The sequence below is a fragment of the Petaurus breviceps genome, unplaced genomic scaffold, assembly GCF_028583685.1.
Source record: "Petaurus breviceps papuanus isolate PSGF00001 unplaced genomic scaffold, PetGlider_PUasm1.0 151, whole genome shotgun sequence".
Taxonomy (NCBI): Eukaryota; Metazoa; Chordata; class Mammalia; order Diprotodontia; family Petauridae; genus Petaurus; species Petaurus breviceps.
The window spans coordinates 23,481,010-23,491,234 of NW_027185712.1; the positions used below are offsets into that span (position 1 = coordinate 23,481,010).

Below are 10,225 nucleotides of genomic sequence, written 5' to 3' on the forward strand. Positions count from 1 at the left end.
ATGAGACCATTGGAAAGAGAAGAGGTCATGATCAAACAAAGAAATAGAGGATCACAGAAGATCAAATGGATAATTTTGATTAAATAAAATATGCATTTTTGTATAAACAAATCCTATAACCCCAAACCATAATAAAGATCAAAGGGGCTTCAAGAGAACAGGTACATTGATGTACTGTTGGACCTGTGAGTAGGTCCAATTATTCTGGAAAGCAATTTAGAATTTTGCACAAAGTATGACTGACTAAAAAATGACTGACTATACCTTTTCCAATTCTCTTCTTCCAAATACTCAAAGAATGAAGAAAAGGTTCTATATGCAGAAAATTAACACTACAAGCAACCCTTTTTATGGTAGCCCAAAACTGGAAACTTCAATTTTACCTGAAGTCTCCACCCTCTTGAACCCTTCCCCATACTGGGTGAGTTCAGAGCAATATCATCAGGATTTCACATTCTCCCCCACCATCTGGATGATGTACCTCCTATCCATATCGGAACCTCTCGTTAGAGCACCTGCATCTTTCTCCTGTTGTCTCACCAGTCCTCCTGGCACAGCTGAATGGGGTCATTCAAATTACCCTTAAACACCTAGAAGAAAAAGGGGAGCACACACTTCCCTAATCCTTTGCTAAATAGACAAAAACATATAGTCTCCACTAAGCAGTGTTTTGTGTTTAAGCATTTTTTCTTTTGGACACTAGATTATGAAATATTGGTTACAAGTCTGTCCCTAACTTGTCATAATTATACAAGTTCCTCCAACTATAGAGTTCTGAGTTAGAAGACATTTTTTTCTGGAATGAATTAAATGCTTATATGATTCTGTGTTCATACATATCTATATTTATGTGCATATATGTGTATATAACAGGTATGTGCTTGTGACTATATAATCATATGTGTGCATAGCACAATTGAAAGTTCTATATATATTTTATCACATGCATATTTAAATATGTCATAGGACATATAGAAGATATAGAAATATCTATATCTTTATATGGTAGGATCTTACCTTCAGGAGAATGCTGCTAATGACATCGAGAGTAGAATGAAGCAAATTTAACACTGTAACTTGTCAATTACTACCTATGAATTTTAAAGGTAGAAGAAAAGCACTAATCCTTATACACTAGGGTTTCAATATTGCTTTTAGAACTTGTGGTATATGTAACCTGTAAAATTGTTTGCCTTCTCAATGCAGGGGTTGGGGAGGAGAGAGAGAGAGAGGAAGAGAATTTGGAACTCAAAATTTGAAGGAAAAAAGAATGATAAATTGTTTTTACATGTAATTGGTGGAAAAATAAAATATTGTTAAAAAGAGAAAAAAAATGTGGTAAGCTTTAAATTTTGAGCTTTTGAGCAAAACTTGCCAGCCTTCCTCTCCTGCTTTTCCCTCATTTTTTTCCTTTTTTATTCTTTCTTTTTGTCCTCCTTATTACATATTTACCAAGTTACAGTATGACATTAACCTACATAACAAATGTAAATCTCCCAATACTTGGAGGTATGATCAGAGTTTAGGGAAGTGAGGGTTCATATGGAAGAGAAACTTTCTGGTTCCTAGATTATTTGTTTTTATTTTTTTGTTCCCTGTCAATCATATTTATTATACTGAAGCTTTATTCTTCACTGTCCCTCTCAGGTAAGTATAAGTCATACATACACATATACATGCATACACAATAAACATATGTTTGTGTAAATATATGTGTATATATTTATGTAAATAAAACATATGTGCATGCATATATACACACATGCGTATATGAATTTACTTTTGTATATATACAAATCCTCAGTATTATGTTTAAGATTCTATGAGCTCTTGCATAAGGATCTGCTTATTTAAATATGGCAAATGTAATCCTTCACCTTCATGATACTCTGTCATTTATTAGTCTGTTACATTACTGACATATCTCTTGTATTCTTCTCTGAAGGTGAAGCAAAATCCAGGTCAGCAATGGAGAACTCAGAGTTGGGAACTAAATTCTGCCACTGACTCACTATGTATGACCTTGGGTAAATCACTTAATCCTTACAACAAGCCTGTATTATCTTCATGGTTTAATAGAAGAGAAAACAGAATTATCAAGATAGTAAAAGGCACTTTTTAAAAAAGATTGAATGTTTAGCCATCTGTTTAGTCTGGAACATTTTTATCTAAAATCATCACTAACTTTCTGGTCTTTAATTTTACCCCTGGAAATACAAGATACTTTGGGTTTGTGTTAGTAAAATAAAGAATTAACTAAATAGCTGATATACAACTTCAAACTCATCATCAAAAGACCAAAAACAAGAGAAATCTTTTTTTATTCCAAGCTATAAATTTTCCTGGGCAGGTATTTTGTTACATATGGTTTTAGAAAAGGATTATGTGTGGATATATATGTATATATCTGTATGCATGCATGCATGCATGTGTGTACATGTACATACACATGAAAGTATATGCATATATCTGTGTATACACACACATATCCACACATATATACACACATGTGCATCTGCACATATGTATATGCACACCCATACATGTACTTATATACATATATGTACGTGTAGATATGTATATTTCTACCAAAGAATCCACTAAAACAGAAGTGAGGAACCTGTGGCCTCAACAATACATGTGGCTTTCTACGTCCTCAAGTGCATCCCTTTGCCTGAATCCAAAGTTCAAAGAACACACTTGAGGACCCAGAGGGCCACATGTGACTTCAAGGCCACAGGTTCCCCACCCCCGAACTAAAAAGTTGCTCTAACATCAGAAAGTGAAAGCATGTAAAAATTAGCTTACTAATCAACTGCTATGTGTAGATTGAGAAATATTGCCTGATGTGAGGGCAGAAGAGAGAGGGCTTTGCAGTGAAAATTGATCAAGATGTATTAGTCAGTATGAAAATGGTAAACCCCAATGCTGAGGAGGAAGAGAGGAGAACTCCTGACATACAAGTGGCAGACATCGTGACACATGTTAGAGTTAATTTCATTTATTATTTATTCTCACTGATGCGCATGTTAAAACAGCAAATATATCTTATACAATTTTCCTAGAATTCAGTAGCTCTTAACTAGAAAGATTAGACTGAGTAGTCAGACTCATCACATGTGCCAGCAAAGCTCAAGTACTGTCAGGAACCAGATTAAAATGCCATTGGAAGGGGTGGGCAGCTAGATGGTGCAGTGGATAGAGCACCACACCTGGAGTCAAAAGGACCTTAGTTCAAATCTGTCCTCAGACCCTTGACACTTACTAGCCATGTGACCTTGGGCAAGTCACTTAATCCCAATTGCCTCATCAAAAAATAAAACACAATTGGGAAATGTTTAGCAAAATAAATAAAAATACAGTAAAACATAGATCACATTAACTTTCAGTTTTCTAAGTAAATATGTAGCCTCCAGTCATCTGTTTCTATTTGAGTTTAACACCACTTGTACAGAACATCTTTTGTACAGAGAAATCTGAAATTAATCACTGATTCTGATACAACTGGTCAGTTAGGTGGCACTATGGTGGATAGAGAATCTGGCCTGGAGTCAGGAAGACCCAAGTTCAAATTCGACAGACACTAGCTGTCTGACTCTGGGCAAATCACTTAACCCTGCTTACCTCAGTTTCCTCCTCTGCAAAATGAGATAGAGAAGAAAACAGAAAACCATTCTAGTATCTTTGTCAAGAAAACCTCAAATGGAGTCACAAAGACACAACTGAACAACAAAGTTTGATATAGCCACAAGTATATTATTATCTCCTAAAATTCTGATAGCCTTCCTATTAAGCTTTAGGAGTACTGAATTGAAAGTAAAAATAGAGGGATTCTTATCCCAACTCCTTCCTCAGCTAGTTGTGTGACCTTGGATAGCTGGCCATGCCTAAACCCAGACCCAGTAACCTCTGCCAATCTGGGACCCACAATACCCAGTCACTCAGCTCTACAATGAGGGAAAGGAAGTATACTTTCTCAATAAGGATTACTTTTAAATTAAGATATTTTGGATTAATTCACTCTTAGGAAATTCCTAGCCAGATAACTCTTTAATATATTCATGTATTTGAATATATTCTATATAATACACTGTACATTTAAATAATATATTGCATATAATGAAATAATATATAATGATAAATGTAAAATCTAATGATATACATTATATTATAAATGAATGCTATATAATACAACATATATTTGAAAGAGAAGCCTGTACATATGTATATTTTTGTACATATGTATGCATGTGTATATATGTATATACATGCATGTATAACAAAACATTACAATAGCCACATAGGATATAAAAATTAGATATGAAACATTTGCAATTGTTAGGATACTATCTGAACAGAAAACCGAGACTCCTTTACACACAACAAAGACCTGTAGCGTGACAGTGCTGTAACATTTGTCACTTACTTCTCTACGAAATATCATTGTTTTTCAAATAATTCTGAAAGAGATTAAATAATATGCTCTGCAAACCTCTCTTGGGTTCAGCACTCAATATTTGCTCTCTTGTCATATGTAATATCCTAACAGGAAACTAGGTGCTTAGACTCCTAAATCTTGGGTGAAAATTTCCAGTCAAACCTCTCTCTGGTCTTATTAAACGTGCATTCAGAGCATGTAGGCACTTTGGGTTTAAAGGTCTTCTCTGAAAGAACCCACACACACTGAACTCCCTCAAACTCTCTTTTCCTCTGTGGGAAAGCTGAAATGACCCTGCAAGGATTTGAACTGGTTGCTCTAGGGAATCTGGGTGTTAAAGTACAAAGTTGATGCTTAGTCCTCTAAGTCATCCCCTCCAGCTATTTGAGGTCAGTAATAACAGTATTAAGCAAATTACAGCCCAAGAGGAAGCTTGGAGGAGGAAGAGGCAACATCAATCCCCCTGTATGGCTTAGGTCTCAAAGTAAAATGACTTTGTCCAATTAGCCTATGTCTATATAGCCTTCTATTTCAAGGAAAATTACCAGCAAGGGTGAATTTATTCTGCAAATGAATGTATCACTGGGCATTGCCAATACTATGTGAAATCAAATAAAAACCCAACAGTCTTGCTTGTGGTATTCGTTTATTATTACTTTACTGCTGAATATCAGTATCAACATTGGTCTATCCTTTGCATTTTGCAGTGGTAGCTGCTAGAAGGTTAGACTTGGAGTCAAAAAGAGTTAAAATATGACCTCAGACTCTTAGGAGCTGTATGATCCTGAGCAAGTCACTTACCTTTCATTTGCCTCCGTTTCCTCAGGTATAAAGTGGGGATAATAATAGCACCTACATTTTAGGGTTTTCATAAGGATCAAATGAGATATTTTGGGGGAAAAGTACTTATCACATTGCTTGACACATGATAAATGTTACATAAATACTTACTCCTTTCCCTCCTTGTCCCTTCCCTTGCACATTGCTACATTCTCATGTAGCACATACATCTATTTACCTGTCAACTGTCATCTTGGTTTCTCTAAAAAAAAAAAAAAGGGTGTGTGTGTGTGTTGTTTTTGTTTGTTTAAATGCCAAAGTCTGTTTCAGTGATTGTAAAGTCTCAACTTCATAGATCAATGAGCTATTTGGTAGTAGAAAGAGGTCTAGACTGGGATTTAGGAGTCCTGGGTTCTAGTTCCAGTTTCAGTTCAATAAGTATCTATTTGCTGTTTGCAGAGAATTGCTTCAGCTGCTAGTCCTGAGATGAAAATAAGAGCTAAAAGATAACCCATGTGCTCTACTGGTATGCTCATGTCAAGAGAATTCAAAAAGAGCTCCCACTGTGTTGGGGGTATCTTCTATGGTGAATTTATGTGAGAACTTGGATGAAAGTGTGATTTGGGTTATTTGTGATTGCATTTTTGCAAGGAATATTCGATGGATGAGATCATAGATGCATTTAAATGTTTAAGATAAGACATAGTGTCTGTCCTCATGGAGCTTTTAGTCCAGAAGAGAGATGACATAATCACAGATAATTCCAAGACACAATAATATAATGAAAGAGATTCAGCTTAATGAATTCAGACACAAACTAATGAGTACTACAATTAATTGATCCTGTGGCACTGGGACGCTTTCCACCCTTGACCTCATTTGTACAATAAGGAGGTTGAGCTATATTTTTGAGCTCCCTCCCAATTTTAAGATTTAGTTATTCTGTGAATATACCCATCCCCCAGATTGATGACTTTATTTTTGTGCTGAGAAAGTCTTCTGAAAAGTAGAAAATATAGGCTATCACTTGTCCCAATATTTCTCCAATCAAGCCTAGATCTCAGGGTTAGTTCTGTGTCTAAAAATCTGAGAAGGGGACAGGCTCTAAACCAGACACATCCATCTATCCATCCATCCAGCCAGCCATCTCTCTCTCTCTGTCTCTCTCTGTCTCTCTCTCTTCCCCTCTCTCTGTCTCTCTGCCTCTGGCTCTCTCTGTCTCTCTCTGTCTCTTCTCTGTCTCTCTCTGTCTCTCTGTCTCTCTCTGTCTCTCTGTCTCTCTCTCTCTGTCTCTCTGTCTCTCTCTCTGTGTCTCTGTGTCTCTCTGTCTGTCTGTCTGTCTCTGTCTCTCTGTGTCTCTCTGTCTCTCTCTGTGTGTCTCTCTGTCTCTCTGTCTCTGTCTGTCTCTGTCTCTGTCTGTCTGTCTGTCTGTCTCTCTGTCTCTCTATCTCTCTCTGTCTCTGTCTCTCTCACACATCTACCATTTACCTATGCAGCTGTAGTCTGATGCATGCCTTTTGCTTAGTAGTTAATCCCATTCTCTCTAGGGTCTGAGGCCAGATTTATACTCAGTTTTTTTTTTCTGAATACAGGTCCAGTGTAGTACCACCTAGTTGCATTTAAATATTAAAATAAAAAAGACAATAATCGTTTCTCCTCAATAGAAGAAAAATATAAAACTAAGGTAATTAGTTCAATTTAATAAAAGTGTGTCTCACATTTTAAAATAAAACAACCTATATCCAAGAAAACTAAGATTGAATTATTCACAATGTAAAAGAATTATTCACATTGTGAAAGCATTATTTGGTCTATAGAAGGGCCCAGTTCAGATGTATTTTTAATAGTGAGGACCATCTGAATGTTTTGAAAATGATTACATTCAGATAGTTTTTACTTTTACTTAATTTGTCAGGATGTAGGTTAAACAATATGAGACAAGAAAACGGATGTGAACCTGTTAGATATACACTGAATAGAATAGTTGATCAACCTTTCCAACTCTTAGAACATCTGTTAGGAATCCTGACCTCTAGATTATTGGTTAACTTTCTAGACCTCTGTTCATACCACCCTATTAGCTAGCCATCCTGACCCTTATGTCCATGGGTCAACCCTCCTGACCTTTTGGCTTAATGAATTGCTCAGACTCTCTGACCTCTGGCCTATTGATCAAGTCAGTTCTCTTGACTTGTATGGTCCTCAGACCACCAAATACCATACAAAGGTCATCTGATGTGAATGTCATGTGAAGAGGTACATTTAGTACTCTGTTTCATTTGCTGTAACAGTAATGACTTTTAGATTTACAACATTAATGTCTCCTATAAGTACCAATATAAGAATGAGAATGAACACAGTTTACTGAAGGACATAAAAAAATTTATAGAAAGAGGAGTAAAATCGAGAGGAATCAGAAAAGGGGGAAGATAAGGAATAAGGGTGAACATTGGATGATGAGAAAATTATAGAAGATGAATGTGACAGAGGAGTGAAAGTAAAACTCAAGGAGGATTAGAAATTTGAGGGAGAAGCTAGAGCCCTAGGTGTAATGAGAACTGGAAGCTCTAGGAGGTTCTCCAGCCCCTTTTATTGTCTTGTTTTGTTTTCTTAGATTTAAGTTATGCCCTCCAACCAAACACTTTTGCATATCACTCTGTCTTTGAGGTAAGTTACATAAAGTCCTGTTAACTTTTGTATAAAGTATGTTTTGGTTTTGCTGTTGTATTTTTTTTTTCACTTCATTTTCTAGATTTGGAGTAGAGAAGAAACTTCTTATCTGCTCCAGCTTGGTTACTTTCTCACACTTCCAAACCAACCAAATTCTACAAAATTCAGTTCTCTCCACAGAGATTCTCTAGATTCACATCATGTGAGATAGACTGTCTTAAGACTTTCTTAAGACCTTCAACACATTTGAGATTTAGTCTTTTATTTAATATCTCTCTTTGGAGTAGGTAGTAACAACAACAACAAAGAAAGATGATATGTTACTTCTAATGAAAAGATATGAATCTCCATTCTACCTAACTTTGTATAGAGTACTTGGGAATCCCATAGTCACTACAGGTCTACACGAGTGTACTAGCACATATTCTTCTAGAGTCTATGACCTTACAATGACACACTCTTTCAGAAGTCACACATTACTCATTCAAGTAGATGCTTGGTGTCAGAATTGTCCTATTAAGAGAGTCTCTAGTCTCTGTTCTCTGTGGCATCTGACTTCCTTCTTTCAGTCACAGTGAAGGAAGAGTTGTCCTTCCATACCGATGTGTGAAAAAAAGATAATTAAATTTGGAAAACATGGGGGAGTACAGCTGAGCTGTCCAGATAACTCTGCTTTTCTGCTTGCTCGGGACTCAAGATGAGCTGCATTAGTCTGCCCACCGTGCTGCCCGGCTCCCCCAGAAAGATCCGGGGACAGATCCAGGTGATCTTGGGGGCCATGTTCTCTGGGAAAAGCACAGAGCTCATGCGCAGAGTCGGGTGATTCCAGATTTCTCAGCACAAGTGCCTCTAGATTAAGTATGCCAAAGACACTCGATACAGCCAGAGGTTGTCGGCAAATGAACGGGACACTATGGAAGCACTCCCATCCTACTTGCTTCCTGATGCGACCTAGGATGCTCTGGCTGTGACTGTCATTGGCTTTGATCAGGGACAGCATTTTCCGGATATTGTGTAATTCAGTGAGACCATGGCAAACGCTGGGAAGACTGTGATTGTAGCTGCACTGGATGGGACCTTTCAGAGGAATATCCTGAACTTGGTGCCATTGGCAGAAAGTGTAGTAAAATTGACAAGCATGCATGGAGTGTTTCCGGGAAGCTGCTTATACTAAGAGACTGGGGGCAGAGAAAGAGTTTGAAGTGATTGGTGGTGCTGACAAATATCACTCTGTGTGTCAACTCTGCTATTTCAAGAAGTTCTCAGGACAGTCTCCTGGGCTGGAGAACAAAGAGAAATGCCTTCTGAGTGGGAAGTCCAGCGACACCTCAAGCTGAAGGAAACTTTGTTGCTGAACAGATTCTACGATGCAGTTCAAACAACTGAGGCAGTAGGGGTATTCCTGGAACTGGTGCTGGCCTGGGAAGATAAATGTAAGCACTCTGGCCATGTATATATAGATGGTCAAGTCATTTGGACCTGCTCTTCATTTTCTAGCCACCCCACAACCATAGCTATTGCTAATATCCACACCGTGTTTCTATCTTCCCCATTTCCCTCAGAAGAGGGAGGACCAGAAGAGACCTTAGGAAGCAGTGCTTCATAACTTGGAAGAAACCTTTTGAACCCAAGACTATACTTTACAACTTAATTCTACCCTTCCCCTACTTGCCATCCCACCTACCCTGGCCCCATAACTTCTGATTGGTCTATAAACATTGCCAATAAAATCCCTTGCCTTCCTTTAAAAAAAAATTGGAAAGCATGGTGACCTACATTTTTAATGGTAAATCTAAGAGTTTAGTAGAATAAATGTATATTGTTCTGGACATTCTGTTGCTGTTATAATGTCCAATTCTTCATGACACCATTTGGGATTTTCTTAACAAACATACTCAAGTGGTTTGCCATTTCCTTCTCCTTGCTTCTCCATTTTCTTATACATTTTAGATGTTTAGTAATTAGTTGAATGAATGAATATAACTTTCAAAATAACAGAACATAAAACCAAGGAATTTTCACACACTGGTATAATATTTTGGGGCTCAAAGAAAGCACTGAGTTTGGAATCAGAGTTCACAGGTTCGAAATCTAACTCTGCTACTTACTATCTGGGTTTTGTTTTCTGCCTACATATAAAATGAGGGCATCAGTCTGAATTATTTCTTGGGTCACTTCCAATTCTAAGTCTAGATCTGTGACCCAAGAAGCTTTATCAAAGTACATAAATGGGGCTGCTGTGGTGAAGAGTAATGATGCTGGATTTGGAGGCAGAAGACCTGGATTTGAACCTCCATTTTACAACATATTAGTTGTGTCAACAAGAATTTTTTTTTT

General features: G+C 37.2%; 1 pseudogene; it reads left to right on the plus strand.

Annotated features, from left to right (window-relative positions):
* Nucleotides 1-8,524: 8,524 nt before the first annotated feature.
* On the plus strand, nucleotides 8,525-9,274 carry LOC138153883 (thymidine kinase, cytosolic pseudogene; annotated as a pseudogene).
* The last annotated feature ends 951 nt before the right edge of the window (nucleotides 9,275-10,225 follow it).